General features: G+C 42.0%; 1 protein-coding gene across 2 annotated transcripts in view; it reads right to left on the bottom strand.

The window, feature by feature from the left end:
- tespa1 (thymocyte expressed, positive selection associated 1) overlaps positions 1–9,320 on the bottom strand; it is a 35,044-nt gene extending 25,724 nt beyond the window's left edge. For both annotated transcript variants that reach the window (XM_073029689.1, XM_073029690.1), the window contains exon 1: positions 9,183–9,320. The gene's annotated coding sequence lies outside the window, so the exon portion shown is untranslated. The remainder of the gene's footprint in view (positions 1–9,182) is intronic.
- Positions 9,321–19,347: the final 10,027 nt, after the last annotated feature.

Below are 19,347 nucleotides of genomic sequence, written 5' to 3'. Positions count from 1 at the left end.
CTACTGTACATTACTGCGCGAAAGTCTTCGGCAAATATATACCTTATAGCTAGGGTGCCTAAGACTTTTGCACAGTACTGTAGTAATTTTACGTATTGCACTGTACTACTGAAAAAAACAAATTTCATGACATACATGAGTGATAATAAACCTGATTCTGATATGGGTCTCTATTGTGGACTGAGAGTGGGAAGGGGCCAGGGAGAGGGGAATCATGGTTGGGAAAAAGGGAAAGTTGAGGGGAGGGAGTGGGAAGCACCAGAGAGACATTCTGTAATGATCAGTAAACCAAGTGTTTGGAATCAAATGACCTTGCCTGGTGTCTCAGGGCTGAGTGTGGCTGCGCCTGTGCCACCCCCCAGCCCTGGCACCCCTTCTCTGCCACCTGTCCCACACCCCTCCTATTGACGCTCCACCCTAGCCATTCCCAACATCCTTTCCTCCCACCAGATTTACAAACTTGCTCTTTGCTCCACATTGACAGATACAGTACTGTGCAAAAGTCTTAGGCACTTGAACTTTTAGACAGTACTGTAAATAAGCTAAACATTTCAAAATTCTGCAAAAGGGAATCAAGATATTAACAAGAAAAGGGTAAATAAAAAGGTAGTAATTTAGTGGAAAACATCTTGTGGCCTGCAGAAGTTTCTTTCAGATGTAAAATGGAAGAAAATACCAAGCGAACCTGAGTTCCTTATAGACTGAGGCATGAGAAACTACATTGGCAAAGAAATTAAACAAATACTTTGTATCTGAGTTCATGGAAGAAGAGTCAAAAAATCCTTGAAATATTTTCATGAACAATGCTATTGTTTAGAGGTCCTTGTATATAAATCAGTGAAAGTTCCTATACAGAATCAGCAAACAAGTAGATAGGCAAACAACATGGTAGCTCTTATTGCAAGAGGATTGAATGCGACAAAGGTTCATCAGATTGATTCATTGGATTTGTTCTCTAGGAAGAAATCAAACAGGGAGGTCTACAGTCTGTAGAATTTGGAAGAATAAGAGGTAATCTCACTGAAACCGAAGTGAGATAAGATAGATCGGCTCGTTGAGTGGTGTCACAACAACAACCTGGCACGATCTCAGTAAGACCAATGAACAGATTATGGACTTCAGGAAGGAGAAGCTGGAAGGTCATTAAGAAGACATCAGAAAAGAGTGAGCAACTTCAAGTTCCTTGGCATGAACACCTTGGAGGATCAGTGCTGGACCTGTTACATCAATGCAATCAGGAAAAGTGCATGCCAGAGGCTATACTTTGTTAGAAGCTTAAGAAGATTTGGTATGTCACGACAGATTCTGAAAATATCTATCAATGGATAGTGGAGAGAATTCTGACTGGCTGCATCACAGCCTGGTATGGAGCCTCCAATACATAGGATTGCAGGTTGCTGTTGTGCCTCCTGCTGGAGGTTGTAGGCTCCGCCAGCTCCATCACAGATCCAGCTCTCCCTGCCATTAAGGGCATCTTCATGATGCTTTGCCTCAAGAAGGTAGCATCCATCATTAAGGACCCTCGCTATCTGGGACACGCCCTCTTCTCATCACTACCATCAGGGAGGAGGTACAGGAGCCTGAAGATCCACACTCAGCTACTTAGGAACAGTGTCTTCCACTCCGCCATCAAATTTCTGAATGGTCCATGAATCCACGAACACTACCTTGTAATTCCGTTTTATTTGCACTATTTATGTACTTTTATATAAATTGTTATGCCTTTGCACTATACTGCTGCCAAAATGCAACAAATTTCATGTCTTGTTGCAACACCAACAAATTACATTCAATAGAACCAGTTGCCGATTACATTTTGACTGTTTAACCCAGCCACCCCCAACCCCAACCCCCCTCCACCCCTCTCTCCCCCCTCCACCCCTCTCCCCTCCACCAACTGAATAGTAGTGCATACACAGACAGAGCATCCCTATTTTAACAGAAGATCTTTTAAGTTAGATATCGAATGTGCCCACATTAGGATTGTGTTTGGTTGTGCATCATTTACTCTTGCTGATGATAATTCCAGGTAAGAAATGTCTAAAAAGTTCCGAAGCTAGTGAGTACTTGAAATATCACGGGGAGGTTTCCAATGCTGGACTGCAATCTTCTCAGCTGCAGTCAGGCCTGCCAGCCAGACTTTGCGTGTTTTTTCCGTAAGGGAAAGGTGGGAGTCATCATTTAGAAGATGCACAACAGTGTCCATTGGTAATTGTACCCCCGTTACTTCTGTAAGAGTACTGATAACCTTCCCCCACAAACCAAAAACCCCTGGACATTCCCATACAACATGTATAAAAGAGCCAACGGTTCCGTGGGGGCAAAATGAGCAATATGGGTCAGGAACCAGTCCTATTTGATGTCTAATTCTCAGTGTTAGATATGCTCTATGACAAAATTTCAAGTGTATATACCGATGATTTGGGTTTTTCGAAGCACCGGCAGCATTATCCCAAATCGCACCCCAGTCTAAGTCTTGTCCCAATTCAGATACATCCCTATCCCAGGCTTTCATTCCTGATGTGGGCATATAATTCTGGGAGTTTAATTTATCATAGATATATGACACTGTCTTGGAGCACTCTGTATCCAACTTAAAATGGGATGGTCATTTAAATCTGAGCCTCCAGGGAACCCTGTAGGCTTTACAAGCTGATTTTACTCTAAAGTAGAAGAAAAGAGAGTGTTTATCAATATTATATCGAGATACCAGTTCTTGAAAGCTAAGGATAGCACTTGCCCCATTAATATCTTGAAGAGTAAAATTACCTTTATCCTCCCAAGTTCTGTTAGTGAATGGTTCCCCCCCGATAAAAAATGATTATTGTTCCATAATGGAGATGATTTGCACCATATGCTTTTAAATTTTAGGAATTTTTCTGCTGCTCTTGTAGCATATGGGTTAAAATTGGACCGTAATACAAATCACATTTTTTGGTAGACATACCTATAAGGAGAAAGTCCTTCAAGCTTATTGGTGCTATTAGCTCTCGTCCTATATTTTTCCATGGTGAAACTTTATCCTCCTCCATCCAATAGCTAAGACTTTTTAATACAAATGCCCAGTGATACAGTTTAAAATTTGGACATGCCAATCCCCCATCCGACTTTTTGAATTGTAGAGCTGACCACTTTATATTGGGTCGTTTACCGTTCCAAACATAGCATCGTAGTAAGGAGTCCAATTTTTGCCAATGTCCTGCTGGACGTGAAAGTGATCATTGAGCTGATAAAATTAATGCGGGGTAAGATGTTCATTTTAATGACTGATATACGGGTTGGGACTGATGCTGGCAGGTGTCTCCATCTATTACTATTTTCTTCTATTTTTTTCAAAATTAAAGAGTAATTTGTTTTAGCCACAGACAATAGAGAAGTATTAACTTTAATACCCAGGTAGAGGACCTCATTTGTAACCTTAATCTGGGGAGGGACAGACACCTTACTTTTATCTGTATTAATCAGCATCAGTGCTGATTTTGACAGATTAACTTTGTATTCTGAAAGAAATCCAAATTGCTCCAGTGTTTTTAAAACATAGGGGAGAGTTTGTTGAACATTAGCCATATGATCTAGTGTGTCATCTGCATAAAGTGATATCGAGTGTGATGTTGTACCTGTTGTAACAGGGGAGATCTGAGGAGAGTTTCTAAATAACTGTGAAAGCGGTTCAATAGATATAGTAAAAATTAAAGGGGACAAAGGGTCCCCTTGTCGTGTGCCCCGTCCTATGTCAAATAACTCTGAGAAACCTCCTCCCACACATACCTGGGCTGAAAGATTAACATACAGTGTTTGAATCATATTGATAAATTTATCGCCAAACTTAAATTCTTTTACAACTCTCCAAAGATATGGCCATTCAAGGCAATCGAACACTTTTTCAGCATCTAGAAGTAGCAGGCCACAGGCAGGCGGGATTTTATGAGTTGCACTCAGTATGTGTAAGAGCCGGCGAATATTATCGGTTGTGAGACATCCCCTGATAAAGCCTGTTTGTTCTGGGCTAATTATTTTCCCAACTGCTGTCTCGAGTCTACTGTCTAAGACTTTGGAAAATATCTTGAGGTCGGCATTTATCAAGGAGATTGGACTGTGATTGGCACACTCCAAGGGGACCTTACCGGGCTTAGGTATAACTGTGATCAGGGCTGTATTTAGATCTCTATGGAAAGCGCCATTTCCAATAGCATAATTTAATGTTTCTAATCGTACTGGTCCAAGAATATCCCAAAGTGCTAGGTAAAGTTCCACAGGTATACCATCTATACCTGGCATACGGCCTTTATTTGTAGCTTTGACTGCTTTAAGTAACTCATTCAGTGTAATAGGAGAGTCTAGAGTTTTGGTGTCCTCTAATGACAACGTAGGGGGGGGTCTAATCGACTAAAAAAAAAAATCAGTGAAGTCATTCTCAGAAGGAACTGAGCAACTTGTATACAGTTCTTTAAAGTAATTCTTGAATGTCTCGTTTATTTCCTCTGTTGAAGATATTTAGCACATCCAATCGCTGGTAAAGACCTTTTAGCTTCCTGTTGTTTGAGCGTTAGTGCCAAAAGATGGCTTGGTTTGCTGCCTTCTGCATAATACTTATGTTTGGTTATATGGATCATATATTCTGCCCTGCTTCTTAATAAATCATTTAATTCTGCTTGTTTTGTTTTGAGCACATTTTCTTTTGTTATGGTGTATCTCCTTTTGAGATCATTCTCCAAAACCTTACATTGTTCTTCTAGGGTGGAAATCTTTTGAAGCCGACTTTTATGTAGGTGGGAACTGAACTATATGGCATTATTTCATTAAAAAAAAAACCCTTGATGGAGGCCTAAACCACTGTCATATCCGAGACACTATTTTTACTTAAACTTATAAATTCCGTCAGTTTTGTTCTCAGTTGTGTCAGAAATTTGTTTTTTTTTTTAAGAAGGGTGGAGTTAAACCTCCACCTAGTAGCCTTATCTTTGATTTTGCCATAATTAAAAGTAGATATGACTGGGTTGTGATCAGGTAAATGTCTGGGCAAATATTCTATTGAATGTACCAAAGGCAGCAAACCAGAGGATATAAGAATGTAATCTATCCGAGAGAAAGTTCTATGTCTTGTGGAGAAGGTATAGTCTTTAGCAGATGGATTACGCACTCTCCACACATCAGTTAAATTTAAATCCATTAGAAAGAGGTTAAGTGCTTTGGAAGCAGATTCTTGAGAGCTTGATATAGTTGAGGAAGATTTATCGAGGTTATTGTTTACCAAAGCATTCATGTCCGAACCAACATATAGTTGGTAATCACTTAACTTCAGTAATTGTGAGGTAATTGAGGGAAAAAAATTCAACCTTGAATATAGTTGGGGCATATAGGCTGAATGGATGTACAGCAAAAAGCTAGACGTCCTTCATTGTCGGCACCAGTCCTTTCAATTGATACATTAATACTACGTCTCATTAATACCATAACTCCTTTCATACAAGTACCATCAGCTGATGCCACAACGGGTTTATAAAAGCAGTTTTGAATATCATAAGATGTGTTTCCTGTAACAGCGCGATATCTATTTTCTTTCTGCGTAAGAAATCCAAAACCTTTGAACACTTGTAGGTTGAGTTTAATCTTTTAACATTAAATGATACAGTAGTAAGATTTTCTAATTTATCTGTATTACTCATCTTCCCCTGGATCTGTTGTTGTAAGTTGGTGGTGGAGCCCTGAGTTACCCCCTTCCCACCCCCTCTTCTCATCAGCCTTCACATTCAACCCTTTACTTTGTAACATCTGTGAGTGTCACTTGGCAATGTCAGACACTGAACATTAACCTCCCCCCTCTAGCACCAACACATTAGAAAGGTAAAGCAATTCTCATAGGCAATCATATCGAAGAGACAAGAAAAAAAACCTGGTCAAACCCATTAACCTATAAAATTAAAACCATTCCCGTCTCAAATATAATAGAACACATAATCAAGATCCTAACAGCAGTTTTGCAGGAGTTTTAATAGACCGACGCTTAGCGACGACGCCAGTAACGTCTTATCTCGAATACAGACAAGTCTACTGGAGACATAACCCGAAATGAATATGTACAACTAAAGTTATTTAGAACAAACTGCTGTTTTTCAGCTTCATTCTTGATGAAGTATGACATTTGGGTGTGTTGAATATCACCTTAAAATGTAAAAGATAAAAAGTATATTCTAGGCAGACTTAAATCACCTTACCATGTTATCCTAACAAGCTAACTGGGCCATTGCCTTAAAACTCTGCCATACTCAGAAACAAACTGACCCCTTAATTAACGAAATACAAAAGTGCATCGAATGATTTTCCAATAAAAGAATAACCAGAAAACTTCACACCTAGGACGTTAACTTGCCCGCGCCTTTTAGATTGCGCATACAGGCTGGTCCAAGTTCTTAATGCATCTCCATCTCCTCCTGAGGGGACTTTGCCCAGAGCCTTCCTCCATATCTCAGAGCACCGATGACTTCAGAGCTTCTTTCGCTTCCTCCGCCGAGTTAAACGACATCTTCATGCCCTTGATATTCACTCTCAAAATCACCAGGTATATGAGGAACGGTTCAATCCCCTTCTGTTGAAGCTTAGCACGGATCTCCCTGTATCCATGCGTCGTCGAAGAACTGCAGCCGGGTGCCATCGGAGAGAGTCGGTTTGGCTTTTCTCGCGCCCTCCAGGATAGCCGGCCGGTCGGTGTGCCGCAGGAGCCTAAAAATCATGGTCCGCAGTCTTGAAGTGTTGATGGAAAGGATCCTACGTGCTCTGTCGATCTCCAGTGGAGTGCATGAGCGCTGGAATCCAATTAGGCAGCATCTCCTGGAGGTAGCCTCTCGGATCGTCGCCCTCAGCGCCTGTCGGTAGGTTGACCAACCGTTTCTCCTGGATTTATCCTCTGAGTTGTTTAACTTCTTCCGTATTTTAGTCACCTCCGCGAGACAGGAGCTAGATTCTTGCTCATTCTTTCGTAAGCTAACCTGAATGTTACCTATTTTGTTGAAGACCGTGCTAATTTTTTTTTAAGCATGAATGTCCTCTTGCTCCTTTAACGACCGGAGAATGTTACCATTCTCCGCGCCGTACGCTTCGTCGAGAGCCTTTTCCAGCAACTTCTTTAGCACGTGGGCTACCGTTTCTTGCAGCGATTCCATTTCCGTTGCCATTGTTTGCCTAATTAGCATAGCCATTTCCTCAGATTAATCGCTAGCTTGGTGTCGCCTGCTGGTATCTTGTTTCTTTGTTGAATTTGGATTTTTTTTGAGGTCATGTCTTTAGTTAGATCTTTCTCCAACCCAAACTTGTAGTAAGACCATCTATAAGCCCTACAGAACGTGAAAAAGGAGGGTTATACGTCAGCGCTCAGTGCAGTGCTGCCATCTTGCCTCGTGCCTCACCGGAAGTCCCAATAAATACAATTCTGATTTTGATTCTGAAATTTATTTAACAGCTTGAAAGAATAGGTATAGGCATGATGTTTCCCCAGTCTCAGCTGTTTCAAACCTGGGGCCATTGTCTTAAAAGGGGTCAGTCATTCATGGCAGAGTTAAGAAAAAAAAATTCTTCACCCAGTGTGAATCTTTGAAATTCTTGACAGTCAAGGTCAATGGAGGCTCAGTCATAGGGTCCTTTCAAAACAGTCATTGCACCTCTCAATATACTACAAATCAATTGAAGTAATGTAGAGATATAACCTCAGCCATGGTCTTGTTGAATGGAGAAGCAGGCTCAAGGGGCCAAATTATCTTCTGTTTCCTCTGTTTATTTGCTGATCTGCCTCCTTAGCTGCAATCTTCCTTTCCCAGGTGACTTCCTTCTCTCCCTGTTGATCTGCTATCAAACTGTCTCTATGCTATTTTCTACCTCTCTCGCTTTCTCTCTCTCTCTCTCCCCACTGCTCTTCCCATCAATCCTCTGCACTTTTGCGATATACATAGAAAGGATTCTATTCTAAGGGGGTGCAGGAGCAGAGGGACTTGGTGGAATGGATGTAGAGGCTGTCCCTGGGTAATGAATTGGTTCCATTTTTATAGATGTCCATAAATCGATTCTGTCCATGTCGGAAACTACACAAAAAAAATCACTCAATGTAATAACCACATCTCCACAGTATTGTAATGAATAGCATCAACAGCTCACAAGACAGAACAGCTACTGGAAAAAGAAGATAGTTCTGCTGTTCATAGGAATGGACATGTGTATTTGTAGCAGGCATCTGAATTTAATATAATGTGAGATTTTTATAAGTAGAAGTGTCCATAATTCAGTCATTTGTGATCTGGGAATGGCCTGTACCAGTCATTGAAAGTGACAGGACACAGGCAGCAGGTATATTGGAACACCACCGCACGCAGCTTCTTCTCCAAGTCGCACACCATTCTGATTTGAAATTATATCATCGTCCTGGAACCCTCTACTCAACAGTACTGTGAGAGAACTTACGCCAAAAGCATTGCAGTGGTTCTAGAAAGCTGCTCACCATCACATTCTCAGAAGCAATAAGTGCTGGCCTTGCCAGTAATATATTCTTTATTTGGTAACAAGCCCTTCCGGCCCAACAAGCCTGTGTCGCCCAAAACAACCAAAGTGACCAATTAAGCAGTACATTGTTGGAATGTGGGAGGAAACCAGATCACCCAGAGGGAAGCCACACAGTCAGAAACTCCTTACAGTATATTCCTTTCCAAAGATGCTGCATGACCTGCTGAGTTCCTCCAGCATTTTGTGTGTGAAGCTCCCACATCCTTTATTCTCAGGCCTAGATCTTTTCTTTCTCCGTTTTGCCTTCTCATTCTAAAAGTTTGGTATTCCAGAACATTTAATTTCCAACCTTCACTCATTTTGCTACAAGACCTTTATCATAGATATTCAATTGCACCTATCTCCTCCAGCTGTGCCATCAGTTCATCCAGGTTATTATCAAAGCTGCATCTTTGAACAAAGACAAGGTCACCTTCATCCAGTTATGCAGGTTGGAGCCTATCTGTCCTGTTTAGTTTGATTAAAGTAGCATCTGTCTTTCTCTCATCAATAAAGCAGTTGCAGGCTTCCTATGTTTTGAGTAATGATATCTTTTACATAATTTAACCTTGTGGATCTTCTTTACCTTCTAATAACTAGGTGATAGCTTGAGCAAAACAGGCCTCTTTGTAATTCACTCAACATGATTCACTTACCTATATTTTACCCTCCGACTTGCACTGTCTTGAGAACATATGGTTTCCTATCATAGTCGGTTACCTCAGTTCGGAGAGACACAGGCTGGGCATCACAGCACCCACTGGCAGTTTCCTCAAACTTCAACTAACTTTAAGCCTGAATTCTAAACAGGAAGAAGGAAGCTGAACAAGTTAGAAACCCTAACCGCTGCTGGTTAAACCATTTCCTGTGTGTGCCTCAACACAGACTCACAACATCCGTACATGTAATTGAGCACATTGGTTTTACTATCTGCTAAGTATTGCCTGCAAGCTGTAACGGAAGTGAATTGCAAACTATACAGCAAGAAATTGTGAGCCATGGAAAGATGGCCTAAAATTTTATTCTTTGCTGTTTACTTGAGAGCAACATGAATAAAAATTCTACTTACCTGGAACAGAGCAAAGCAACAACCCTTTCTAGTTGCTTTTGCAACAGAATGGACTGAGTCCTTACCTGACATGAATAGTTCTGGTGGAGTTGGAGCACTTCAGATGCAGGAAGTCCACCTAAACACACCCTTCATTATGTAATGACTTGTTATGCATGTGGTTAAGTAAAATTAAGGTTTTTTCTCAAACCTCACCTACCATTAGCTACTTACAAAACAAGCTGCTTTTCATAATGTTGCTTGCTCCAGAGAAGAACAATTTAAAGGGCCAGTCATGTTCCAGGGACTGGAATTTGCTGGACAATGGCTTGGAATCTCATCCTGAAACACTACCAAGTCCTTGGATGCTCCACTGCCTGTTTGGGACTTCACTTGGCAACCCTGCTTGGAATTTGAGCCCTATGTTCGGGCTGGGTGCTTCCATTCTTAGGAATCTGGAGGGCCACTTCAGACTTTCTATGGCACATCTTTCAGATTCTTGCTCTCTGTGGTCATCAACACTCTGTGCTGAAGCCAACAGGACTTAAAGATGAAGGGTAGATAAGACTGACAGGGGACTTGTATTGACAAGCATCTTAGAACCTGAACCTCTTTACAAACCACGAGATACACAATCTGCTGAGGGCCAGATCAGAGGCCTTCAAGAAAGTCACAAGAAGTCCAGGTGTGACCTCTGGAAAGCCATCTCAGGGGCAAAGTGGCAAATCCAGACTCAACTTGGATCAATGAAGGATGCTCAACTGTTCTGGCAGGGCTTGAATACTATCACCTCTTACAGGGGTGTCAAACTCATTTTAGGTCACGGGCCGGATTGAGCAAAATGCAGCTTCATGCGGGCCGGATCAGTCGGACGCGTGCGAACGCAGCTTTCGTTGCCTCCGTTTTTTCAGCCTGCTCTCATGTGTCTCAGTCTCTGCTATAACTACAAAGTGTTTCACTTTACAAATTCCGTTTCTTATGAAGAAGACTGCCGAATAAACACTAAAAACCCTGAAAACCTGGTACCTGAATAAACTCAGCATTAGCCATATCATACGCCATAGGCGCTTCGATTACTGGGGCCAGCTTTAATAGTAATTAGATATTATCTCGCGGGCCAAAGATAATTCCACCATGGGCCGGATTTGGCCCGCGGGCCTTGAGTTTGACATATATGTCTTATAAAGTTAAATCAAGGGAGAGGGCTTCGCTTCCAGATTAACTAAATGATTTCTATGCTCACTTTGCCTGTTGAAACATGGAGGAACCATCACAAACTTCCACAGCCCCCAATGACTCTGTGATTACAGTCTCTGAGGCCGATATGAGAACATCTTTCAGGAGGATGAACCCACGAAAAGCATCCAGCCTAGATGTAGTCCCTGGCCAGGTACTAAAACCTGGGCTGATCAACTGGTCGGAGTGTTTGCTGAAATCTTTAACCTCTCGCTTTGGTAGTCTGAGGTACCCACCAGCTTCAGTTTGCATGTTTCAGTTATACCAGTGCCTAAGAAGAACATAGTAACTTGCCTCAATGACTATCATCCAGTAGCATTTGTATCAACAGTGATGAAGTATTTCGAGAGGTTGGTGATGAAACATATTGACTCCTGCCTGAGAAGCAACTTGGATCCACTCCAATTTGCCTACTGGAACAACAGGTCCACAGAAAATGGCATCTCATTGGATCTCAGGATTCAATACCATCATCCCCTCAAAACTAATCAATAATCTTCAAGACCTGGGCCTCAATACCTCCTTGTGCAATTGGATCCTCAATTTCCTCACTTGCAGATCCTAGTCAGTTCAGATTGGTAAAGATATCTTCTCCACGATTTCCATCAACACAGGTGCACAACAGGGCTGTGTGCTTTGCCCCCTGCTCTACTCACTTTACTTTTATGACTGTGTGGCTAAGCACAGCTCCAGTGCCATTTTCAAGTTTGCTGATGATACCACTGTTGTAGGCCGAATCAAAGGTGGCGATGAATCAGCATATAAGAGGGAGATTGAAAATCTGGCTGTGTGGTGCCACAACCACAACCTCTTACTGAATGAAAGCAAGACTAAGGAGTTGATTGTTGACTTCAGGAGAAGAAAACCAGGGATCCATGAGCCAGTCCTCATCGGAGGATCAGAGGTGGAGAGGGTCAGCAACTTTAAATTCCTCAGTGTTATCATTTCAGAGGACCTAGCCTGGGCCCAGCACGTAAATGCATTTACAAAGGAAGCACGGCAGTGCCTCTACTTCCTTTGCGAAGATTCAGCATGACATCTAACAACCTTCCATAGATATGTTGTGGAGAGTATATTGACTGGCTGCATCACAGCCTGGTGTGGAAGCACCATTGCCCTTAAATGGAAAATCCTACAAAAAGTAGTGGATATGGACCAGTCCATCATGTGTAAAGCCCTCCCCACCATTGAGCACATCTACATGGAGCGTTGTCGCAGGAAAGCAGCATCCATCATCAGGGACCCCCACCACCCAGGTTATGCTCTCTTCTCGCTGCTGCCATCAGGAAGAAGGTACAAGAGCTTCAGGACTCACACCATCATGTTCAGGAACAGCTACTACCTCTCAACCATCAGGCTCTTGAACCAAAGTGGATAACTTCACTTAACTTCATGTTCCCACAACCTATGGGCTCACTTTCAAGGACTCTTCATCTCATGTTCTCGATATCTCTTTGCTTATTTATTATCATTATTATTATTATTATTTCTTTCTTTTTGTATTTGCACTTTGTTGTCATTTGCATACTGGTTGAACACCCAAGTTGGAGCGGACTTTCATTGATTCGATTGTGGTTATTATTCTATTATGGATTTATTGTGAATGCCTACAAGAAAATGAATCTCAGGGTTGTATATGGTGACATGTATGTACTTTGATAATAAATTTACTTTGACCTTTGAATCTCAAGAACTCCCACTCCCTCAGCGTACAAGTAGTGGTTGGCTATCAGAGGGACTTCCTGCCTAGTATCTTTTGAGCTCATGTGACCCTTCATTGCAATGGATATTAAGGAATGCAATCTTTTCCCCACTTACCTGGCTTTTCACTTTGTAGGCTGTCCTGCCTCTGTAGTGCAGTACCAGTACTAGTGTCATGAAACCCCAAGGAGCTTTCAGGGGTCACTATTGGCTAATCAAAATGACACCTACTGTTCTGCCTCAGACTAGAGGCTCTCTCAATCACTCATAGACAGAGTCTTCTAGTTTGCCATCTTCTGTGCTTTTTTTTAACGTAGAACTTTGTAAGAAAAACAAACAGATCCCTTACCTGAGGTTCCAGCTGAGAGCAGTGTGATAGGAAGGGGGGGGGGGGTCACTATCATCTGCACCCAATGTACATGCCAGTAGCAGCTGAGTGTGCAGAGAAAGGAGACTCTATTCGAGGCACTGCCAGGGATTGACCAACAAAGCACTAGTTATATTAATTTGTACAATCTGCCAGTTTCCAGCCCGTTCAGAGATACCTATCACGTTGAACTAATTTTCCCCAAAGATTACCACAAAAAGAAATGGACCCATAGCCACAGCTCTAAAACATCAGAGTGCTGTTCCATTTGCTGCCAGCAAGCCAGACAAGTACAAATAACTGCAAGTTGTGTGCAAGTTAACAGTATGTCTATTTACTGAACACAGGGTCAGTCTTACTCAGAGAGCAGCATCTGCTGAAGAGTGCATAATTACACCAGCAGGTGTCTACTACTCTAAAACTGATTGGGAAGAAAGACTTATTAACATTATTCCCTACTTACATGGGCTTGCTCTTCAAAGTAAATCTAGCCAGGATCACGCCATTATGGCTCCATCCCCCTAATGCAACTAAAATCGTTCTCCAGGTAGAGTCAGTCAATCATCTCATGGCAAACATCTCTTTCTGATTCATCTTTTGTCTGTCTCTTTCCCCCACCCTACTTCCCTCGCCCCACCCCCTCTCTCTCTCTCTCACACACACACACACACACACACACACACACACACACACACACACACACACACACACACACACACACACACACACACACACACACTTTCTTTCACTCTTCTCTCTTCCCCACTTTCTCTCCCTTCTTTCTTTCTGATTTCATACTATCACACTCTTTCTCTCTATCTCTCTCTCCCTCTTTCTTTCACTCTTTCATTCACTCATTTTCTTTTCTTTCCATCTTCTGGTCTCCTGGTTCATTTGCCAATGTTTTAAATTTGTGACCTTCACTCTGTTAATAGGAACAGCATAACTCTCTCTCTCTCTCTCTCTCTCTCTCACGTACTGTGTTTTGCACCTTGATCCCAGAGGAACGTTGTTTCATTTAGCTGTATATACGGTATGTGTATGGTGGAATGCCAAACTGGAAATTGAACTTGAACAAGAATTCTCTTGCTGACATTGAGTGTGGGGTTGAAGGAACAGGTCTTTGTTATAAGCAATTTTGAGCTCTAGATTGAAGAAATGATGCGCTGATACTGAAGAGAGTCCAGAAAAGGTTTATGAGAATGATCCTGGGAATGAAAGGGTTAACTTATGAGATTCATTGTTGGCTCTGGGCCTGTACTCGCTGGAGTTTAGAAGAATGAAGAGGGATCTCATTGAAACATACTGACTATTAAAAGACCTAGATAGAGTGAACTTTGTGAGAATGTTTCCAATAGTGGGAAAGTCTAGAACCAGAGGAAACAACCTTAGAGTAGAAGGACATCCCTTTAAAACAGAGATGAAGAGGTTTCTTTAGCCAGAAGGTGGTGAATCCGTGGAACTTATTGCCACACATGATTGTGAAGGCCAAGTCATTGGGTAAAGCAGAAGTTGGTAGGTTCTTGATAAGTAAGAGTATCGAAGCTTACAGGGAGAAGCTAGGAGAATGGAGTTGAAAGAGAAAATAAATCAGCCATGATGGAATGGTGGAGCAGACTCAATGGGCAGAATGGCCTAGTTCTGCTCCTATGTCTTATGGTGGAGCAACAGGCAGAAGGGTATGCCACTTCTTACAGGTCCCTATCTTGTAGCATCCTGACTTGAAAATATAGCTCTGGTACTTTATTGTAGCTGGATATAAATCCTGGAAATCCTACATAACTGCAGGAATACCAAAGGAAAGGTCTCGACCCAAAACATCAACTGTCCATTTCCCTTCACAGATGTTGCCTGCCCTGCTGAGTTCCTCCAGAGTTTGCCTTTTACTGCAGAAATACTTCATTGCAAGGACTGCATCTTTCCAAACAGTGGCATTTACTACCTCTTTCTTTAGGGAACTTAGGAATGGGCAATAAATCTTGGCTTGGTGGCAATAACAGGAAATGAATAAATCAAAAATAACACAAATATTTGGAAAGATTTGTGGTTAATCTAGGTATTCTCCAGCAATAAATCATCCTGAAATGCTCTGTCCCAAATATACACTTGAATAGCTGAGACTAGAATACATTGTACAGAAGGTGTGTGTGAACAGATATCCCTAAAGTTGTCAGCCCTCTGTCTTTCATCACACATTGCTGGGACACATTGTAGGGGAACTGGAGGGTCTAGTGGGCATGGGTCATATTGTAATATGTGTGTTTGGATAAAGTATCCTGGCATTTATATTTGGATTTCAACATGTAAAAGTGTGTTTAAAATATTTGAACATGTCTAAGTGGTCACAGAGTATATTTAAGATAATCACTTGAAGAAGGGTCTTGGCCCAAAACATTGACTATTTATTCATAAACACAGGAAAATCAAAGCAACACACACAAAATGCTGGGGGTGCTCAGCAAGCCAGGCAGTATCTACGGAAAAAGTACAGTCAACGTTTTGAGCTGAGACCCTTCATCAGGACTGGGAAGAAAGATGAGAAGTCAGAGTAAGAAGGGGAGGGGAGGGGAGGAAGATGTACATTTGGCAGGTGAAACTGGGAGAGGGGAAGGGGGTGAAGTAAAGAGCTAGGAAGATGATTGGTGAAAGAGATACAGGGCTGGGGAAGGGGGAATCTGATAGGAGAGGACAAAAGGCCATGAAAAAAAGGGAAGGGGGAGCACCAGAGGGAGGTGATGGGCAGGTAAGGAGATAAGGTGACAGAGGGAAATGGGAGTGGGGAATGTTGAAAGGGGGCAATTACTGGAAGTTCAAGAAATCAATGTTCATGCCATCAGGTTGGAGGCTACCCAGATAGAATATAAGGTGTTGCTCCTCCAGCCTGAGTGTGGCCTCATTGTGACATTAGAGGAGGCCTCGGTCTGACATGTATGGAGTGAGAACGGGAAGTAGAATTGAAATGGGTGGCCACTGGGAGATCCTGCTTTTTCTGGTGGACTATTTACTCATTTCCACAGACGCTGCCTGGACTGAGTTCCTCCAGCATTTTGTGTGTGCTGCTTTGGATTTCCAACCTCTGCAGATTTTTCTTGTGTTTAAGACCCATCAGTAATTTATTGAATATTATCTCCTGTTATATTTATGGAGATTAAGAGATGCAGAGATAACAAATCAACCATGATCAACCTGAGTGAAGCATAAGACAAAAGAGGTGGTAAATGATCAACTCCTGCTTCTAGTTCTCGAGTGCATATTCAGATATTTAATCTTTGCACATAATGATGGATCTGGGACATGTGAAAGTTCTTGTGTGACTAGAGGATCCTTGGACATATTTAAGGTAATTTGCATGAACAGATGGATCTGGGTATGCATTCTAGGAGATTCATGTGATGTCACATGTGCACAGGCACTAAATTCACATGTAGTTATTTACACTTTCTAAACATCTGTTGAGTTCTTTTTATTTTCTAGTTATCCTGGCCTTGAGTTCAACTTGTTCAGATATTAATAATGATTAATGAACGTTTCCCATAGATTACAGACCATCAATGGTGTTCCGCTATCACGGGTTTATTTTCAATGTCAGCACCAGCTGGGGAACTGTCAGGCAGATCGATAAGGATCTAGCTCATAAACCAGAATGTGTAACAAACTGAAGTATCTCATCAACCAGAATGTCAGCTTTGCACATGTTTATTTTAGGCTATGAATTACAGTTGGTTCAGTTTAACCCTTATGACCACTTGCATAATTGCGCACGTATATTCCATCAAAAGTGTCAGTATTGAAGCAGATATGTGTTTTCTGTCAAAAGGCATTGTTCCATTTCTGTGGAATCCTACCCATCTGATTTTGCACACAGAGATCCGCTGGGATTTTAATTGCTCTTCTTGGGTGTGTTGTGAATAGTGTGGAGGGCTGTCAGAGGTTACAGCGGGACATTGATAGGATGCAAGTCTGGGCTGAGAAGTGACAGATGGAGTTCAACCCAGATAAGTGTGAGGTGGTTCATTTTGGTAGATCAAATATGATGGCAGTATATAGCATTAATGGTAAGACTCTTGACAGTGTGGAGGATCAGAGGGATCTTGGGGTCCGAGTCCATAGGACACTCAAAGCTGCTATGCAGGTTGACTCTGTGATTAAGAAGGCATACAGTGCATTGGCCTTCATGAATTGTGGGATTGAGTTTAAGAGCCGAGAGATAATGTTGCAGCTATATAGGACCCTGGTCAGACCCCACTTGGAGTACTGTGCTCAATTTTGGTCACCTCACTACAGGAAGGACATGGAAACCATAGAAAGGGTGTAGAGGAGATTTACAAGGATGTTGCCTGGATTGGGGAGCATGCCTTATGAGAATAGGTTGAGTGAACTCGTCCTTTTCTCCTTGGAGCGACGGAGGATGAGAGGTAACCTGATAGAGGTGTACAAGATGATGAGGGGCATTGATTGTGTGGATAGTCAGAAGCTTTTTCCCAGGGCTGAAATGGCTAGCACAAGAGGGCACAGGTTTAAGGTGCTTGGAAGTAGGTACAGAGGAGATGTCAGGGGTAAGCTTTTTACGCAGAGAGTGGTGAGTGTGTGGAATGGGCTGCTGGTGACAGTGGTGGAGGCAGAAACGAAAGGGTCTTTTATGAGACTCCTGGACAGGTACATGGAGCTTAGAAAAATAGAGGGCTATGGGTAACCCTAGGTAGTTCTAAGGTAAGGACATGTTCAGCACAACTTTGTGGGCTGAAGGGCCTGTATTGTGCTGTAGGTTTTCTATGTTCTATGTTCTATTATTATTATTATTTCTTTCTTTTTGTATTTACACAGTTTGTTGTCTTTTGCATATTGATTGAACATCAAGTTGGTGTGGTCTTTCTATGATTCTATTATGGTTATTATTCTATTATGGACTGAAAATAAATGTCACTATTGTATATGGTGACATATATGTACCTTGATAATAAATTTACTTTGAACTTTGAATTCCAAGTGATTATTTGTTAGGATCAAATCTGCTGTTCTGCAAACTTCATGCCAGAACCATGAACATACACTATATGTGCCATTGGTGGAATCTGTCCTTGAGGAATGTTGATTCATATCAGGCTTACCTAACCAGGCTGCAATAATCTACCTGGCAAACTTATTAGTTAGTGACAGCAAGGATCCTTCACCTCCTATGCTTCATAGGAGTCTCAATAATTTCAGATTTCTGATCATAAGTTGGTGCCCATTTACAAAAAAAGCCAGGCACCCTCAGAAACTCTTCTGGTCTCTATAATAGGGTTTTTTCTCAGGGGTTGCATGTCATCCAATCGAGCCCATATATGACTCCAGACAACAAAGTTGCTGATGCTTAACAGCCTTCTAAATTGTTCCTGGAGATCTGCCTTTCAGTGTACACTAAGGATAGAGAATAAGTCCCATGAGCAAACAAGGAAAGAATATTCATATGGGAGTTGAACCTGCAATATAGTGTATTTCAGAATATCTGTGTTCAATGCCAGTTAGTTGTAGGCATCCCTTATTGGCAAGCATGCATGGGAGAAGCACATGGTGATGACCTTGTTTCATGAATAGAGCTTTCACTGTAACTTTATAAGTTGGTGCCATGATTGTTCCTTGACATTTTCCATAAGACCATAAGGCACAGACATAGGAGGAGAATTAGTCCATTTAGCACATCAAGTCTTTCTACCCATGACAGGAGAGCCCACTGCTGTACCTATATTCACTTCTACTGACTGGTTATTCAGCCACACTTTGACATTACTTCCTACATTCTTCACTGCTCTGTTTGAATTAACCGCAGTATTATGCTGAAGCCCTCTTTGTATTGTCTGTTGGGCATTTTCTTTCGGTGAAGGGGTTACGCTGTTGCACATTCTTCGATTGCCTCTAGAACCTATCTGTGATTCCTCTGCTACTTTCGAGGCTCCTCTGTGCTGCAATGACACCTCTGGTGTGGGTACCCCTTCTGTTGTCACCATTTAACTCCCTGTTGCAGACCATCTTGTCTGACATTTTAGATTACTGCAGCTGACTCAAACTCACTCTGTCACCCTGACAACTTCTGCCCCCAGACTGAGTTCCCTGTGGTCAGTACTGTCACTCAGCTATGGCCAGTGGCTAATTAACAGAAATTTTCAAACTACCATTTGATTTTTGGAACTAATGCACATCAGTTGTTGCCGTATATCTGGGGGTAATCTCTGACTCATCTTGAAGAGCTGGTGCGTACTATCGGTAATAAATCCCTAGGACATCACAGAAACCTCAAAATATGGGTGGACTCTTTAGTCCAAACCAGCAACAGTTAATATTAACACCATATGCCCGATATCATTATGTCATTTCCACACTTATTTACATATTCTCAGTGGCCATTTTATTAGGTACAGGAGTGAAACCCTGTGTGGTCTTCTGCTGCTGTGGCCCATCCACTTTCAAGGTTTGATGTGTTGTGCATTCA

Source organism: Hemitrygon akajei, chromosome 26 (assembly GCF_048418815.1).
Source record: "Hemitrygon akajei chromosome 26, sHemAka1.3, whole genome shotgun sequence".
NCBI classification, from domain to species: domain Eukaryota; kingdom Metazoa; phylum Chordata; class Chondrichthyes; order Myliobatiformes; family Dasyatidae; genus Hemitrygon; species Hemitrygon akajei.
Note: the sequence above shows the minus strand (reverse complement) of the source record. Positions and strands in the feature narration are given on the sequence as shown.